Below are 20,646 nucleotides of genomic sequence, written 5' to 3'. Positions count from 1 at the left end.
TCTTATATTTATGCAAATTACTCTTGGGTCTCCCTAAGAGTAATGGGGGAAACCAGATGTGGACTCCTTGCACACATGCCCCTAGAGAGATGCAACTGCACCTCACTGACGAGGCCTACAGAAGGCCGAAATGATCGTCTGGGGTTGTTGTTTCTCTTCTTCAGAGAAAAATTGCCTGGTATTTCGGCGCTGGACTGTCATTGGGCAGGGTCAGACTGATATGCTACAGAATATTTTTTCTTTGTGAAAAGGCATAATGTGCTACAAGAGTGTGCACCCTGAGTTTCAATAGAAATGAACAGGCATAGAAGTTATTCTAGATTTTGTTCTATCTCAGGAGTGTGTCTCTCTCTCTTCTGATATCTATCTGAATAATGAAAGTCTCATTTTGATTAGAGTAGATTATCCCTTTAATCAAGTAGTTGTCCCTTTTTATATTGACCACTTATGTTTTATATTGTCCACATATATATGCGAAAAAAGCCTCACTAAAAACTCCCATGTGTTACACTTATTAACCTAATCTGAGTGCAAGAAAATCAGATTTTACTATCCTACCTTATTTGTAAATTGAGTTAATTTACATGTCCTTTTATTCTAATGGATTGAAATGTCACAAACTAGGAAGCCACAAACTACTTGATGTTTTCTCACTGCAAACTCTTTTGGATTGAAATTCCTCTATGGTAACAAAAGGGACTTAATTACAAAATAAAATACTGTAATGAAAAATAATATTATTATTTTGTATTTTTTTTTAAAAAAACAAAAACTTTTCAAATAAAAATATGACAGCATGCTTTTTTTTCTTTTCAAATTGTCAGGTTTATTCAAAATCCAAAAATAAAAAAGTATAGAGATATGAATAACGCATACACTTCATATTTTTAGTTTTTTATACTTTAACAACCCTCTACCATTGCAAGTAATCTTTGGTGTGAATTAAATATATAAATTTACATTTCTGATAATCAAAGCACTGATGTAAGTCAGAAAAGCACTCTTAGGTTTTCCAACTTGTATTATTCATATACAACATATGATTACAAAATGTAATTCTTCAAGTGCTTAAAATACATTGTTTTACAGGGAAAATATTTGATTGATTCAGCCTCATCAAGACAATCTCTAGGAACGTATTAGTTTGGCTGTTCGGTGTAGCGCAAGTACTTCTTGCCAGAGGGAAGTTCTTTTGCAAATAATCTGCAAGGAAATAACTTTCTAGCTTCTGCCTCAGATAAATTTGGTGGTACCATGACCCTATCACCAGGCTTCCAGTCTACAGGAGTTGCAACACTGTGATGTGCTGTCAGTTGAAGAGAGTCTACAACCCTCAAGATCTCATCAAAATTCCTTCCAGTGATAGCTGGATACAAAATAGATAGTTTCATTTTCTTATCAGGTCCAATGATGAACACACATCGAGCAGTTACTGGCATCCCTTCATTGTCCTTTTCATCTGGATCAAGCATTCCCAGTTTGATAGCCAATTTCCATTTGGGATCAGCAATAATGGGAAAGGTAAGAGTTTCTGTGGGTTCTTCACAGTTTTATGAATTTATGTCCTTGCTCCAAACGAGATGATCTGCTACAGAGTCTATGGACAGGGCGATCAGATGGACATTACATTTCTTGAACTCTGCAGCCAACTTCACTGCCCGACCCAGTTCTGTTGTGCAGACAGGGGTATTATCCCGGGGATGTGAGAAGAGAACATCCCATTCTCCTCCCAGGAACTCATGGAAGTTGATCTTCCCTATGGTGGTGTCAGCATCAAAGTTAGGGAAGACCTCGCCGAGAAGAATGCCAAGCATGGCGGGTATCACTAAGCACCGCTGATCGAACAGCAAAGTAGAACATTTATAATCATATCTCTGATAGTCATAATTAATTGATAATCTTAGTATATCCATGTATTTATTTAGTAATGTAGAGAATATTACCCCTTAGCAAATGTTAGTATTTTATGTGTTTCCTTATAGCCTAAGGTGCCATGAAAAGTAATTCCCTTTGTAAATATACTGACATATGTAATCCCTAGAGAATTTAAAAACCAACATTACAAATAAATACGTCATTTTAGATCATTCTATCTCAAAACAAAATAATTCTATGGTGGCCTAACTGCTTGGTGTGAATTTGACACTATTGTTAAGTTGATCTTGGGCAAAACAAGAAATTACCAATGTAATCCTTTCGCCAATAAAGGCTAAATAAGTTTGTTTAAGGGACAGTTACTCCTGAAAATAAACTGCTCTATATTGATAGATTGTCAAGGAGAAGCTTATTCTTTAGTTAAACAACACATAAAAATGTTTATTTTCTCTTTTTTTTTTTATTGTCTTCTTATTGAAATTTTCAAAATACAAATACACACAATAATTATTTTTTCAAAAATACATGCCAGGAAATATACAAATAGTAAATAAAGACAAGTTAACATATAGCAAAAATGAGATATCCTAATAGCTGTTGCATAACTAATATAACCTAACCAATGAGATAGTAGGGAAGGAAGGAGGGGGTGTATAAAATCCCTACTGTGAGTCATAATTCTATTCCATAAAATCAACAACAAGAAAAAAACTGACTAAATCATAATTATGCCTTAAAAAATGGGAACCATCTGTAAATACCTACTGTGACCATAAATATATCTTCCAAAAAAATTAAAAATAGGAGAAATTAAAAAGACATAAAACCAATATTTTTTCTTTCATAATTTTGATAGAGCGTGCGATTTTAAACAACTTTCTAATTTACTTCTATTATCAAATTTTCTTTGCTCTCTTCGTATATTTGTTGATAAGCAGAGATGTATGTTCAGGAGCGTGCATGTGTCTGGAGCACTATATGACAGCAGTTTTGCAAGAATGCTATCAATTTGCAAGAGCACTAGATGGAAGCACTATTTCCTGCTATGTAGTTCTCCAGACATCTACCTAGATATCACTTCAACAAAGAATACCATGGAAACAAAGCAAATTTGATAATAGAAGTAAATTGGCAACTTTCTTAAAAGTGTATGCTCTGTCTGAATCACAACATTTTTTGTGGGGTATCATATCCCTTTAACTTAAAAAAAAAAACGAGGATCCTCCACTTTCCCTCCCCCTACAACCCAGACCCCCTCACTCAGCATAAAAAAGAGTTATATACAAATAAAACAGTAAACCAAATACACACAAATAGCCAAACATTCTCAAAACATAATTTAAAAAGAGAAAAAAATAATAATGATAAACAATCAATCAATAAATATATTTCAATACCCGACCATTATCCCAGTGATTTTACTTCTGTAAAAAAATTAGATTTTCTAAATGGGAACAATATTTTAGATTGAGCTGGAATAGACAAAGTCTTGACATATAGCGTTTAGAAGGGAAAAAAAGAAGCTGTTTTATTGCTGACCTCACAATAAGTATTTTCTTCCAGGAACACGTCTCAAAACTTAATTAAAAATGGATGCATTGAGGGAGTTCTATTTGACATCCAATATCTTCTAATTCGTTTTCTGCCTATTAATATACGTCACAGTAAACATATTTAGCTCTTTGAGAATTCCTTCTGCATATTAAACCAAAGTATTTCCTGTATAGATAATTTAAGCTACAAATTCAATTTTCAATTTTAAAATTTTGCATAACCAGAATTCTACTTTTCCTCAAAAGTTCTTAATTTTTTTGGTCAGTTCCAGAAATCTTGAAAGGAAAAGTAGCGCTTCAAACATTCACCTGAAAATTCAGAATGTATTTTAACTACAATATAAGGTGTGCAGAATGCTTTATGAATAGTTTTTATTTGTTGTTTTCTGAACACAATACAAATAGACTTGTTGATTCTAAGGGGTAGATTTATTAAAAGGCGAGCGGACATGATTCGCTGTAAGGAATCATGTCTACTCGACCTTGCTACATGCCGACAGCATACGCTATCGGCATTTATCATTGCACAAGCATTTCTGGTGAAATGCTTGTGCAATGCCTGCCCCTGCTCACTGGCGGGCAATCGACCACTAGCAGGGGCCATTAATCATCCTGATTGGATCGGATCAGGATGATTAGGACCGCTGCTTCTTAACGTCCATTTCAGGCAGAGCGATGGGGCTCAGAAGGAGCACCCACTGCTTAATAAATTGAGCACTTTATGTATTCTCTTATATGATGGCTCTAGTAAAAGCAGATTCCTATGTACCTTATTCCAGGCTTCAACATAACATGAAACATTGACTGATTCAAATCCAAGTAATAATTCCTATAAATTAGAAATTGACGTGTCACCCTGTTTTATTTTTGTAACCAGTATATCTAAAAGGGAACATTCCCAGATTGAAGATGTTTCTAAAATATTTTTTTGAATATAGTGGTTGATCACAATCCTTTAGAAAAAAAAATTCAAATGGTTTATCAAGAAAAATCCCCATAGACGTTAATGGGGGATTCTGTAGAAAATTCATTAGATAAACTTTTCTAAAAGATTGTGATCATAGGCCCCAAGTTATCAAGCTGCATATGCAGCTCTGGGGGCCCATCGCTGCAGCTTCCTAACCAGTACGCCAGCTATTAGCCTGCGGATTAAATCACCCTGGGTGCGTTCACCCCGGAGTGATTGACAACCTCCTACTCATGTGCCATTGGGCTAGTGTGAGCAGGAGGCGACACTGCACAAGAAAACGCTTGTGCAATGTTAAATACGACAGCTTAATGCCCCAATATGCCACCCACATGCTGCGATCCTGGGCAAACAGGTTTATGTGGGATATCAGCTTCTTTGTTGGGCCTCATTAAAGGATATCATTTTTTCTGAAGTCAAGAAATTCTTTAATTACATCTATTTTTTCACTTTTCAGAATTTAAATATATTAGTTCTATCCTCAATCCCTGGAGAAAATCTTGATTCCCAACTATTTGTAAAGAATATTGTATCCTATCCTTGTAAATTGCTCCATACAGTAATTGAGTCTTTAAGTATAATATACATTTTTAGATGTAATATAAAAAGGGAGTTATGATTGTTTGTCAATAAGTAAAAACAAAATTAAAGTTAAATAATATGGACTACTCCCATATATATATATATATATATATATATATATATATATATATATATATATATATATATATATATATATATATATATGTGTGTGTGTGTGTGTGTGTGCATGTGTGTATATGTATTTGTGTAAATATGTGTATACATGTGTATTTATGTGTTTATATGTGTAAATATGTATGTGCATATATATATATATATATATATATATATACAGCAGGTATTGGCAGGTGCACTCTCACTAACACTTTAGTTCCAAATGCCAGGGTGCTAGAATATGGTGTAGAATATGGAAATCAGGAGACAGCACTCACTGGTCTTGACAATACTGGATTTATTCCATATACACATATATACATACATAAATGCATATATACACATATATACACATACATAAATACATATATACACATATATACACATGTATATATACTTTTGAGCCCCTCCCAGTCAAATGTTTAATGAATTTTAATGTCATATTGTGGTTGTTATAAAAATACTTGAAATTTCTATGTTCTACACTTAGAAAATATGTGCTTTTTATTTTTAAATAGGTATTGCTATATATATTTATATATAAAATTTATATATATATATATATATTCATATAAATATATAGGTATAGAAGTCTATAAGGAGAACGCATTAGCACGGTTGCAAGTCCTGAGTCTCATGCGCTACATTTTTACTTTAAACTTTTAATACACAAGCTAATTTGGCAGCACTAATTTTCTTAATTTGAGCGCAGTTAGAGCTCAAGCGAAAACATTTAGCGCGCCACTTGTAATCTGTAAAAGTGTCTAAATATGATTGATAAAGTCAAAGCTAAATGGAACATCTTTGAAATATATTATTAACCAGCTTTACAAATGTACATTTATCGTTTCTAGTGATTTGTGCATTTCTCAGAGCACATCTTAGCAAAGTATTTAATGAAGTTAAAAAGGAATGTTAATTTTAGCATTTCAATACACTGACCTTTTTAAGACTCTTATTCAATCAACTTTACTTACAGGGGGAAAAGTAATTATAAAAGATCTAATCAAAAGGAATTAGTTTCCGGTAACATGCTGGTTAACTCATTTGCTTCATAATGGTTCCCAGTCTTTCTAACAAAGACAAATACCTTTCAACCAAAAAAAAAGAAGACTAAATCTGGTTACCTTTAGCAGAAGTGTCTTCAAATGAGTACATCTGCTTGATAGTCTATTCTAAAAGAGTGCTTAAAGGGATAGGGAAGTCAAAATTTAACTTACAAGAATTAGATAGAGCATGCCATTTTAAGACACTTCTATTTTAAATGTGCTTTGTTCTCTTGGTATCCACTGTTGAAAAAGAATACGCACATATCCTACACTAGTGGGATTTAGCTGGTGATTGGTGCCTGCACACATTTGTCTCTTGTGATTGGCTAAACAGTTGTGTGCAGGCAGCTAGCTGCCAGTAGTGCAATGCAAAAGGATAACAAGAAAATGAAGCATATTTAATAATAAAAGTACATTTGAAAGTTGTTTAAAATTGTATGTTCTGAATCACTAATTCAATTTTGGGGGTTTCCTGTCCCTTTAACATTAATATCAGTTTTTTTAGCAATCCTATAGTTTAAGTTATTTATGTAATAATGAAATGTACACAAGTTGCCAAATTAATAATGCACTTTATTGACTAGTGTCATTTGTTTCAGACTAAGGCTTGTCAGCAATAACTTTTGCTTTTGTGTGTGTTTGTTTTGTCAGTTATCTCAGGTTCTAGAGTTGTATTCCCTATGGCAAGATCAGTCAAATTGTGGGTTATGACCTATGTTTCCTTGATTTACTGATAGAATGTTGTGCTGAAACAGGGACAATCAAAATAGCTCACTTGAGAAAGACCTACATTTTAGATCAAAATGTGACACTGGACAAACAGTTGTTATAACCCTTTGGTTGTCAAGACTCTAACTCAAATAACCATACAACTGACCTAACCCTTATTCTAATCTTATAGTTTTGTCAGAAAACCAATGTATGTGACTTTCAATATATTAAAAACATTCTAAAGCAGAAAATACATTGAATCATTAGAGCATGTCATTTTGGTTACTCTAGATCCTGGGTTCTCAACAGCCGGGCCGTGGCCCAGTACCGGGCCGTGATAGCCCTGCTGGTGGGCCCTGACCTGTCATGTCCCCACTGCACACTCTTACCCCACTGCACACAAGGGGCAGACTGAGACCAATCAAGGCCCCAGGAAAACTGTCTCACACTGACCCAAATGTATTCAAATTTATGCAAATGAACATGGTAGCCTCCCTGCCCTAACCCCAACAGGCCCATCAACCTCCAGAGCCAGGACCCCCAACATTAAGGGCCACAGAAAGGGCCCCCAACCTCCAGGGCCAGACCTCACACTCCATGTCCCTCACAGCGACAGACCCTCGGCAGGACCCCACACTCCAGGGCCCCCACTAAACCCACATTGAACTGCTTAGTTACTGATAGGGCAAATCCCTGCTGCTTACTATATATACATGTCCAGCTAAAATTTACCGGGCCTTGAGGTCACTTTGGTTGAGAACCACTGCTCTAGATGATCACTTTAAATACATAGGTAAAGTCCCAAAATCATTGCATTGCTGAACAGGACAGGTCCAATAATTGGCAGCTACATGCAACTGCTGCTGATAGACTCACAGCCGGCTTTTTTCTACTTGTAAGTTGTAATATTCATAATCAAGTATGTCCCTTTAATAACTCATTATGACCAACTTTCCAATCAATTATAGTTTGCTGTGTGAAGACTTTAATCTCAACTCTAGCTTTTTTGGCTCCCTTTTCTTTGGTATTGCAATCCAATATAGGTTCAGAAAATAGTCACTACTGAGAGCAGTACAGGTACATATTACTTGTATATTTTCTTTTCTGAATCATACAGGATGCAAGCCAGCTTTATTTGTAGAATGGAAAGAAAACATTCTCAGAATTAAATGTTATGCTATCAGACTGTCTATTATCATGCCCTTTTGTTGTGTCAGTATGCCTGTCATTATCTATCTATCTATCTATCTATCTATCTATTTATCTATATATCTCTCTGTCTGTCTATCTATCTATCTATCTATCTATCTATCTATTATTATCAGTTATTATTATCAGTTATTTGTAGAGCGCCAACAGATTCTGCAGTGCTATCTATCTATCTATCTATCTATCTATCTATCTATCTATCTGTATATATACAGTATATGTCAGTCTGTCTTTCTGTCTGTCTATCTCAATTTGTCTGTCTGTCTATTTCTGTCTGTCTATCTGGGTGTCTGTGTTTATCTATCATCTATCTATCTATCTATCTATCTATCTATCTATCTATCTATCTATCTGTCTATGTGACTGCTTTTGTTGTGTCAGCATGCCTGTCATTATCTATCTATCTATCTATCTATCTATCTATCTATCTGTCTGTCTGTCTGTCTGTCTGTCTAGCTATTATTATCAGTTATTATTATCAGTTATTTGTAGAGCGCCAACAGATTCTGCAGTGCTATCTATCTATCTATCTATCTATCTTTCTATCTATCTATCTGTATATATATGTCAGTCTGTCTTTCTGTCTGTCTGTGTCTATCTATCTGTCTGTCTATTTGTGTCTGTCTGTCTATCTGGGTGTCTGTGTTTATCTATCTATATATCTATTTATATCTAGCTAAAAATCGATCTATCTATATGTCTATGTGACTGTCTTTCATCATGCCATTTTGTAACGTCAGTATGTCTGTCATTATGTCTGTCTGTCATAATGCCTTTTTGTTATCTATTGTCTGTGTCAATATTTTGTCAACTGGGTTACTAAGAAATCAATCAATAAAAAAGTTGTTGAAACAAATGTGATGAACACAAATATGCAGTCCCCTAATTTACTATTTTCATAGACTAACCACATCAGTGTTTCTTTGGTTATACATGTGAGATGCCACTAGAATTGATCTGCAGACATAAACACACCGATAAGCAGTCTTTGAAATATGCTGTTTGAGAACTTGCAAACATCCAACTACGACTTGCACCTATTGAGAGTTACTTTGAAACATGTTGCTTACAATTGAGTTACACCTCTATGAAAGAATTGAGGACTTACAGCCACTTAGAAAAACATTGTAAACATTTAAGTAAAACTTGCTCCACGGACATGAAGTCTTATAAAGAAATTGCTGCACTCAAGTGAGAAACTGCACTCACTTTTAAACATTTAAACATTCAAGAGAGATTTGCAGCCATTTAGAAAGAAGCTGAAAACATTAAACTGACAAACAGCCTAAATAATTCACTAGCAGTTTTCAAAGGTCTCTTGGTTCATTTAATTAATTCATCCATTAATTAATATACTCTATAAGGTTAAATTCATCAGGTAATTTGTCATAGTCAGTGGTGTTCATGGTGTGCCAATTATTGTGGCCATTATTAATTAAACTAATGGCTACCCTGAATTTAACATAAGGGAATTCTTTTCTTCATGTTTTATTTATTTTTCCCTCAACATAGTGGACCAAATTTCTACAAATTCATTTTAACAATAATAGCCCTGAATTTTCACCATTGGCCTCCAACGCAATCCATTAGAACTTACAGTACATTGGCAATTACTAGCAACTGTGCAATGTTATGTGTGCCCCCCCCCCCAAAAAAAATGTAAACACATAGTTAAAGTTGTACCCAGGAGCCACTGAGAACTACTAGTCCCAAGCTGAAACTGCCCCTGACCCAATCAGCAGTGGTAATTGGTAGATGAGCTGCTGGATGGGTCAGTGGCAATTTCTACTCAGGACCAGCAGTTTTCTATGGAGGGGTTAAACGCATAGCATTGCAGGGTCATTAGCAATAAATTGACATGCTCTAAGAAATTAGAGCATGTCATTTTTTTTCACTAATGGGGCCCTTTAAAGCAGGCGTAAGAACACCCTTAAAAAGGTATGTGCTATCTCTCTTCCTTAGCCCTTTTGGAGGTCTTTTAAAGCCTTCTGTTTACCTAGCTTTTCTGTAGCCAATACTGAAGCAATTACATGTTTAGTACAGGTGGAGGTTTCAACATTAAAAAAACAGCTATTTTGCTTGACAAAATGAAGGTAAAGAAAATATTTAATGTACCAGCATGTAAAATGGATAATTCTTTTTTTTTTAAGTAATTTTATTTTATTGAGACACGTATAAGGATAACAAAACAGCACCAATATAAACATATGGTATAATAGTAAATACAAACAGTATGCAAACAATTATGAAAAGAATAAGTAAAGTATACTTCAAGGATGGTCCGGACGCAGGAACCTGCATCCTACCAGCATAAGTGAGGTTAATCATTGGGCTAAAAGGTGATGCATAAGAGTCTCTTTTTCAGGGGATATATAGATTATGGAAAACTAATGGGTAGTCATATCTGCTATAGATATCAATGTAGATCGTTCTACTAATGGATCTGTGAAATTAAGAGGAAGGCGAAGCCCAGGGAACGAGAAGAAGGTGTATAAGGGCTGGTTTCCTGGGTCGCTACACTATAAGAGAACGTTGTCACCAAAAGTTATGTGAAGCGGGATCCACAGAGTCAGTTAGATATAACTAAGTTAAAAATAATTTTAAGGGGGGGTGGGTGTGAACAGCGGTCAGGAGCCGCTTTGGTTAAAAAACAAAGGGAAGGGGGAAGTGGGGGGCGGAGGGAGATATGTCTAGCATATAATAGGCCAAATGTTTCGGTATATGTTTGAGCGATCTGGCAGGAGGGTATCTGGAGAGATTGATTTTGGGGGTAGGTTTATGTAGAAGTGTGGAGAAAGGCTAAGGAATGAAGATAAGAAGCATAGAGGGGAGAGGGAGAGGTGCTCGGACATGAGGCACCCCCCAGTTTATGTAAGGTGGAGCGAGTAGGTAAGGAAGACTAGAAGTGTAGGGGTTCTTGATGAGTCTGCATGGGATTTAGGACGGTTTGGGATTATGTCGGGTTCTGTGCATCCTGGGTCGGGGGGGAAGGGTAGGAAGAGGGTAGTGTATTGCTTCAAATGCGGGTACATGGGAAGGGGTTAGGCATTGTACATTAAACCTCTTGGCCTATCTTAATGAAAGGGACCAGTAGTAAATGAGATCTGAATATGGGGTGAATCCCCTATGGGGAAGGGGAAGTGTGCTTAGAGGGGGATCAGGTTGGGTCTATGAAGAGTCTAGTCAGGGGACTGGTTGGTCAGAGAGCTGCTTGGTAAACACATTGAGCAAGAATACAAATAAAATGTACATGAAACCAGGTTAACCATATAAAAATTGAACAGTGCATAAATAGATAACGAGTTAGCTAAATGCAACACAGCACTTTGAAACATATAGATGTAGACCTGCTTAAATAGAGGTACTGAGGGGTATCACCAATATGGGCCTTAATTAAAGTCCAATAGCTGTCTTTTTAAGTGGTCAACCTTCTCTTCCTGTCAGGGGGATGGGAGGGATTCTCTGGGTAAGTGTGATGGGTAATAACAACAGCACTACATCTAGGTGAAAAAAGCAAACAAAAAGAAAGGGAAAAGGAGCCTGGAGCTGAAGGAGAGTAAGGTATGTACCCGTATGTGAGCTCCAGGCTTACCTGAGTAAAGATCTTCCAGCGAGGGAATCTTCATTATAAGGACCAGTAGCTAAGGAGCAAAGTAAGAGTAAGGTATGTACCCGTAAGTAAGCTCAGTTTGGTCACTATTTAGAAGTCTCGTTCTAAGGAATGGGAAGTCCCACTGCTAAACGTTTCTGGAAGCCTCTGGTCTCTGATCAACGTTAATCTTCATCCTGGTGAGAGGATGCAGGATTCGGTGGTCGCCAATCTGGGGCTGCCGTGTTAAGCCCTTTGGGATTTTCTTGCCACCTGTTAGTAGAATCAGGATGAACAGTTAGTCCTAGAGTGCGGAGCAGCTTCAAACCTTGATCTAGGGATGAAACTACATATGAATGGTCTTGATGTTGTAGAAAAATCTTCACCGGGAACCCCCATCTTTATTTTACCTTGTGATGTCTCAAAGCTTGTGTGAACTGTTGGAATGTTCTCCTTTTGTTTAAGGTGTGCGGGGACAGATCTGGGAAGATTTGCAATTTATGATAAGGTTCTTTGAGTGGTTTGTTATTGAAAGATGCTCTCAGTATCCTCTCTTTAGTTGTATAGTAATGAAGATGGAGAATGACATCTCTCGGGGTGTCAGCGTTGGAGTTGCGAGGCCGCAACGCCCTATGGGCTTTGTCAATCAGAAGGTCTTGTACGGAACAAGTCGTGGTTAAGAGATCCTTGAAGAGGGTAGTCAAATAACTATGGAGTTCAGTTAGAGACACCTCTTCGGAGATGCCTCTTATCAAAAGGTTATTCCGTCGGGATCTATCTTCTAGAGCCGCCAGTTTGGTCTCTAAGTCTGAAATTTGTTCCGCAAGATTCTGGGAATAGGTGAACAGATTTAAATGTTCAATCGCTAGGTCTTCATGTTTCCTCTCCAATGTCTCAGTCAGTTCCCCCAGCGAGGAGATGTCTCGTTTAAGTTCGCTGACGGATTGACGGAGATCCTGCCACAAAGATGTGTAGTGGGTGTCTATCTTATCAGATAAAATTTTGATTGAGTCTAGGAAGGTGGATTGTGAGAGTGCAGCTCTGTCTTTATGTGGGTTATCTGCTTTAGGGTTCCTGGAGATGAAGGCAGTGAAATCTCTTAAATCCTTTTAGTCAAGTAGCTGAAAACATGCAAAATTATATTAATGCAATATTCATATTTAATAATTGTTTTAACTATGTATTTAATGTAAATATTTCCCATTCAATATTCTTCACATAAGGAAATATGTTCTAAATATTTCTTAATATATATATATATATATATATATATATATATATATATATAATAGTTGTGGGATAAGCACTCTCACCTCCTCAATAAACGGCCAGGGTGACAGGAAAAGTGGTTATCTATAATATAAAGTAGATACGTACTCACTGGACTTTGAAGAAACAAAACGTGACAACAATAAACCACCTTTTGTTTCTTCAAAGTCCAGTGAGTGCGGATCTACTTTATATTATATATATATATAACAAAAATAGTAAATAGAAAGATGTGAAATAATATCTATATAAAGAAAGGGAATTCAGCACTCTTAAAATTTTAAAACAATTTCGTTTTATTGTTAATCAAACATGATTCAAAGAGCTTCTGTGTGACACACCCAATAAAAGAAACATAGTATACCTATACATATACATCACATTCCTGAAAACAATAGGTAGCCACTTCAGTTTATAATAGCTGCAATCCTTGGCCACAAGTTAAGAGACATACATAAGTTATATACAGAGGGCCTGCGTTCTTGCCGCCTCTGCACTATAGTTGGTACACAATTGTATTGCTGCGAAAACAATCAATTATCAATTAGACTAAAGTCCAGAACAAATTTCCCGGTAAGTGATCGCGACGTTCGCCGCACTCTAAGTCGAACTGGACAGGAAGCTTTTTGAATCATGTTTGATTGACAATAAAACAAAATTGTTGTGAAATGTTAAGAGTGCTGAATTCCCTTTCTTTACAAGAGGATATAGATATCCTCTCATATCTTTCTATTTACTATTTTTGTTATTTTTAAACAAAGGGTCTGCACCATTAAAGGCACAAAACAATCATCAGGTTTATCATACCTTATATGGGAAAAAGTTTTTTCTCTCTCTTTTGTACATATATATATATATATATATATATATATATATATATATATGGCTTTTTTGTGGGGATACTCACCTGTACTAAGTACCTCCAAATCTGCTAACTCATAAGCGGTAATATTTGTAATGATCATGTAAGTACTCTAGTTTTCACAAGTGGGGGCTACAAAATGCATCAAATATTCGCCTAGATTTAGAGTTCTGCGGCCGCCGTCAAAGGCAGCGTTAAGGGGTCCTAACGCTGCTTTTGGCCGCCAGCTGGTATTTAGAGTCGTGTAGGTAAGGGTCTAACGCTCACTTTCAAGCCGCGACTTTTCCATACCACAGATCCCCTTACGTCAATTGCGTATCCTATCTTTTCAATGGGATCTTCCTAACGCTGGTATTTAGAGTCTTGGCTGAAGTGAGCAGTAGACCCTCTACCGACAAGACTCCAGCCGCAAAAAAAAGTCAGTAGTTAAGAGCTTTCTGGGCTAACGCCGGTTTATAAAGCTCTTAACTACTGTGCTCTAAAGTACACTAACACGCATAAACTACCTATGTACCCCTAAACTGAGGTCCCCCCACATCGCCGCCACTCTAATAACATTTTTTAACCCCTAATCTGCCGACCGCACACCGCCGCCACCTACATTATCCCTATGTACCCCTAATCTGCTGCCCCTAACATCGCCGACACCTACATAATATTTATTAACCCCTAATCTGCCCCCCACCAACGTCGCCGCTACCTACCTACACTTATTAACCCCTAATCTGCCGACTGGACCTTGCCGCTACTCTAATAAATGTATTAACCCCAAAACCGCCGCACTCCTGCCTCGCAAACCCTATAATAAATAGTATTAACCCCTAATCTGCCCTCCCTAACATCGCCGCCACCTAACTTCAAGTATTAACCCCTAATCTACCGATCAGACCTCGCCGCTACTATAATAAATGTATTAACCCTAAAGCTAAGTCTAACCCTAACACCCCCCTAAATTAAATATAATTTTAATCTAACAAAATAAATGAAATATTATTAACAAAAGTATTCCTATTTAAAGCTAAATACTTACCTGTAAAATAAACCCTAATATAGCTACAATATAACGAATAATTATATTGTAGCTATTTTAGGATTTATATTTATTTTACAGGCAACTTTGTATTTATTTTAACTAGGTACAATAGCTATTAAATAGTTATTAACTATTTAATAGCTACCTAGTTAAAATAATTACAAAATTACCTGTAAAATAAATCCTAACCTAAGTTACAATAAAACCTAACACTAAACTATCAATAAATAAATTAGCTACAAGTACCTACAATTAAATACAATTAAATAAACTAAACTAAATTACAAAAAAACAACACTAAATTACAAAAAATAAAAAACAATTACAAGAATATTAGGCTAATTACACCTACTCTAAGCCCCCTAATAAAATAAAAAAGCCCCCCAAAACAATAAAGGTCCCTACCCTATTCTAAATTAAAAAGTAACCAGCTCTTTTACCAGCCCTTAAAAGGGCTTTTTGCGGGGCATGCCCCAAAGTAATCAGTTCTTTTGCCTGTAAAAAAAAACACAACACCACCCCCCAACATTACAACCCACCACCCACATACCCCTACTCTAACCCAAACCCCCTTAAATAAACCTAACACTACCCCCTGAAGATCTCCATACCTTTGTCGTCTTCACCCAGCCGGGCACCAATGGACCAAAAGAGGACATCCAGACCGGCAGAAGTCTTCATCCTATCCGGGCAGAAGAGGACATCCGGACCGGCAGACATCTTCATCCAAGCGGCATCTTCTATCTTTATCCATCCGACGAGGAGCGGCTCCATCTTCAAGACCTCCGGCGCGGAACATCCTCCTTCCCCGACGACTACCCGACGAATGAAGGTTCCTTTAAGTGGCGTCATCCAAGATGGCGTCCCTCGAATTCTGATTGGCTAATCCTATCAGCCTTAGAATCCTATCAGCCAATCGGAATTCGAGGGACGCCATCTTGGATGACATCACTTAAAGGAACCTTCATTCGTCAGGTAGTCGTCGAGGAAGGAGGATGTTCTGCGCCAGAGGTCTTGAAGATGGAGCCGCTCCTCATCAGATGGATGAAGATAGAAGATGCCGCTTGGATGAAGATGTCTGCCGGTCTGGATGTCCTCTTCTGCCTGGATAGGATGAAGACTTCTGCTGGTCTGGATGTCCTCTTCTGCCCCATCGGATGAAGACTTTGGCCCGGTTGGGTGAAGACGACTCAAGGTAGGGAGATCTTCAGGGGGGTAGTGTTAGGTTTATTTAAGGGGGGTTGGGATAGAGTAGGGGTATGTGGGTGGTTGGTTTTAATGTTGGGGGGTGGTATTGTGTTTTTTTTTACTAGCAAAGAGCTGATTACTTTGGGGCATGCCCCGCAAAAAGCCCTTTTAAGGGCTGGTAATAGAGCTGTTAACTTTTTTAATTTAGATTAGGGTAGGGAATTTTTTTAATTTGGGGGGGCTTTGTTATTTTATTAGGGGGCTTAGAGTAGGTGTAATTAGCTTAAAATTCTTGTAATCTTTTTTTATTTTTTGTAATTTAGTGTTTGTTTGTTTTTGTAATTTAGTTTAGTTTATTTAATTGTAGGTAATTGTAGGTAATTTATTTAATTAATTTATTGATAGTGTACTGTTTAATTGTAACTTAGGTTAGGATTTATTTTACAGGTAATTTTGAAATTATTTTAACTAGGTAGCTATTAAATAGTTAATAACTATTTAATAGCTATTGTACCTAGTTAAAATAAATAAAAAGTTGCCTGTAAAATAAATATAAATCCTAAAATAGCTACAATATAATTATTCGTTATATTGTAGCTATATTAGGGTTTATTTTACAGGTAAGTATTTAGTTTTAAATAGGAATACTTTAGTTAATAAGATTTAATTTATTTCGTTAGATTAAAATTATATTTAATTTAGGGGGGTGTTAGGGTTAGACTTTGCTTTAGGGGTTACTACATTTATTAGAGTAGCGGCGAGGTCCGGTCGGCAGATTAGGGGTTAACAATTGTAGGTAAGGTAGCGGCGACGTTGGGGGGGCAGATTAGGGGTTAATAAATATAATATAGGTGTTGGCGATGTTAGGGGCAGCAGATTAGGGGTTCATAGGGATAATGTAGGTTGCGGCGGTGTCCAGAGCGGAAGATTAGGGGTTAATAATAATATGCAGGGGTCAGCGATAGCGGGGGTGGCAGATTAGGGGTTAATAAGTGTAAGGTTAGGGGTGTTTAGACTCGGGGTACATGTTAGGGTGTTAGGTGCATTAATTTAGGGGGGTGTTAGGGTTAGACTTTGCTTTAGGGGTTACTACATTTATTAGAGTAGCGGCGAGGTCCGGTCGGCAGATTAGGGGTTAACAATTGTAGGTAAGGTAGCGGCGACGTTGGGGGGGCAGATTAGGGGTTAATAAATATAATATAGGTGTTGGCGATGTTAGGGGCAGCAGATTAGGGGTTCATAGGGATAATGTAGGTTGCGGCGGTGTCCAGAGCGGAAGATTAGGGGTTAATAATAATATGCAGGGGTCAGCGATAGCGGGGGTGGCAGATTAGGGGTTAATAAGTGTAAGGTTAGGGGTGTTTAGACTCGGGGTACATGTTAGGGTGTTAGGTGCAGACTTAGAAAGTGTTTCCCCATAGGAAACAATGAGGCTGCGTGAGGAGCTGAACACTGCTTTTTTGCAGGTGTTAGGTTTTTTTTCAGCCCAAACTGCCCCATTGTTTCCTATGGGGGAACCGTGCACGAGCACGTTTTTCCAGCTAGCCGCTACCGTAAGCAACGCTGGTATTAAGAGTTGAAGTGGCGGTAAATATGCCTGTACGCTCCTTTTTTGGAGCCTAACGCAGCCCTTCAGAGAACTCTCAATACCAGCGTTGTTTAGAAGCAGGGCTAGAAAAAGAAGACGCGTAGCTAACGCAGCCCTTTGGCCGCAAAACTCTAAATCTAGGCGATTGTAAACAATCTTGTCTCTTTGCTTTACTCAAAGTTACTAAGCAGAAAATATCAATAAAAAAATCTATGAGTACCGCAACATTTTTTTTTTTAGCACTGGCACCTTTTCTTTTATAAAAAAAAATATAACCAGTAATTAACAATTTCATATCATGTCTTAAATTAACATTCTGGAATGTAAAAGTTTAAAAGTATGAAATAAACATTATTTCTAAATAAGGGGTCTATCACAATTGTTATTTTTTAGTGTCACAATCACAATCCAAAGTTGCTTCTGCCGATAAAAGGTCTCTGCAGTAAAATACTTTTCTACAATTAATCTCCTTAAACGTGTTTTTGGTTGTTGAATTATGGCTATCAAGATCCAAAATGGAAATGGAAGGGAAAATGACAAAAAAATGTCCATTTGGCAGCTTAATTAAATTACATAGCGGTGTTTTGACTTTGTACAGTATGTCATGTTAATAATAAATTACATGTTTAAAATTAATCAGCATTAAAGCCATTTTAATTGGGGGCATAATGAGTATCATAAGTGGAATTGATGGTTTATTTATAAGGGGGTAGATATTTGTGGTGGATCATTAATTTATATTGGGCAAGATTACAAGTCATGCATTTTTTTTGTGCGTTATATGGACTTTTCGCAATCAATTTTCATTGCGCAGGTATTACAAGTCTTGAAAAATTGTGATTGCATGTGCGCATTCGCATTTTACGCATCGATCTTTTCTGCACTCGAAGAGATGTAGTTAATGGTTTTGCGCAACATAAAAGTTTCACAAAACACTTTAAAAATACATTACAAAAGTACAGTTACACTCATATTAACACTGTCTAATAAAAATTATTTTAAAAAAATATTGCACGCAAACGTTATAAGGGGTCAAAGATATGAAATCTCGGGTGTTAGAAAAAAAAAGCAGACAAAGGGATTTTACATTGACATACATACACATACATAGAGAAACATGGATTTATATGTATAGAGATATGTTTAACCATGGAGATAATGAAAAGATTTTATATTACAATCTTGTGCACATTAAACAATATCTCAGAGGAATTTTCAATGAGATATTCGCATCTAGATCTCGAGATATCTAGTCATTAACATATCTCGCTATAAATAGATATATCAGTCCATAAAATCATCTTATATAGAGAGAAATATGTATTTATAAATAAACAGAACATATTCCATTATGAAAATATTTTCTCAATATGAAATATTCACATTTTAATTTACACTTTTCGTGGAGAATACGTCATGGGCTTTGCCCAGCAGATTAGGGTTTTAGTGTTTTTTTCTATTTGTCTTCTCCATTGTCTTCTATGGGGAATACGTAAACACGCACACGCTTCTTAACGCGCCCACAATATAAGTTTTTTTTTGGAACTTCCAATAGCAAATACGAAAATGCCATAACGCGTGAACAGTTTTCGCAACTGACTTCATGCGTGACTTGCAATCTTGCCCATTGATAATGCTATAAAAGCGTTTATCATAGTTTTTTTTTTTTTTATTCATTGTTCATTTATTGAGAAGAAAACTTTTATTTAATATCTAAAAGAAGAAAGTGGCCACAATTTATACCATCGTCAATAAAAGGATTTGAAAAATTAAAATACTGCAAAGAAACAAAAAAATAATAATAATTTGCTTTACTTAGATACTATTATATATATTTTTTTATTAGTATTTGCATAGAATACAAGACTGCTCAACCAGGATGAACAGGCGATCATAGCACAGATCACAGGTGATCCACAGAATTTTGACCTGTGAAATACAACAATAAAATGGATGACAAAGGAAACACATTGGGATACATTTACTAACGCTACTTCAGAGGCCCATCATTTCAGGCTCGCCTGAAACGGAAGTTAAGAAGGCAGCAGCGGTTGTAAGAAATCATCCTGATCCTATGGGGATGATTGACAGCCACTGCTAGCGGCCAATTGGCCGCCAGTGAGCAGGGGACGGCATTGCAGAAGCATTTCACTAGCGATGTTGAGCGGACATGATTTGCTATAGCGAATCATGTCTGCTCGACAATTAGTAAATCTACCCCATTGTCCATATACCCATTGAACGGTTCACCAACTGATGACAGCAGTATGGCACAAAGCGATAAGGTATTCCCCCATAAAGTCAATGGAGCAAAAATTGTGTGTGTGTGTGGGGGGGGGGGGGAACTAACACCCTACTCATGTGCAAACTTGATTGCATATTCTCAAGTGTGCTAACCTGACATGAAAATATTTATATTTCACATTCCAATGTTCTTCACATAGACGAATATGTTGTTTATTCATAAATACATATTTCTACATATATATATATATATATATATATATATATATATATATATATATATATATATAGTCATATTGGCAGCACTCCCAAAGATGTGTATATAAACTTTTTGTAAGATATTTTTCAATACCCAAACTCCACCCACTATTTGCCTTATTTGGAAGAGCCAATCTGGATCTTAGTCTACAGATAACAAGGCAAGCCACAGTCATAAGGAGTTTACCTTCCAAAATCTTGGATATCATCAAGACTACATACTCCAAGAGGTGGCTGGCATATCTATATATATCCTAGGAGGAAATTATTGGACGAACCCCTCTACATACTCCAAGAGGTGGATGAGACTCTAGAAGCATATACTGGCATCCTAGATCTACCAACATCAGCAACCAAGTACCCCTTCCAGTGCGGCAACTTACCTCATATGATTGAGGTAAATTCTGGTAAGGGGATTCACTTTACTAAATATCACTTAATGGACTCTCTGTGATACTCTCCATATTAATGAGAATTATGATTTTCTATATATAAACACTGACTGGTATTGAAATAATATATATATCAAATGATTCATTTTACTATTGTTCTATA

The 20,646-nt window shown here is 36.5% G+C and overlaps 1 pseudogene; it reads right to left on the bottom strand.

Moving 5' to 3' along the window:
* Positions 1 to 1,106: 1,106 nt before the first annotated feature.
* Positions 1,107 to 1,814, bottom strand: LOC128665012 (peroxiredoxin-6-like; annotated as a pseudogene).
* Positions 1,815 to 20,646: the final 18,832 nt, after the last annotated feature.

The sequence above is a fragment of the Bombina bombina genome, chromosome 6 (genome assembly GCF_027579735.1).
Source record: "Bombina bombina isolate aBomBom1 chromosome 6, aBomBom1.pri, whole genome shotgun sequence".
NCBI classification, from domain to species: domain Eukaryota; kingdom Metazoa; phylum Chordata; class Amphibia; order Anura; family Bombinatoridae; genus Bombina; species Bombina bombina.
Note: the sequence above shows the minus strand (reverse complement) of the source record. Positions and strands in the feature narration are given on the sequence as shown.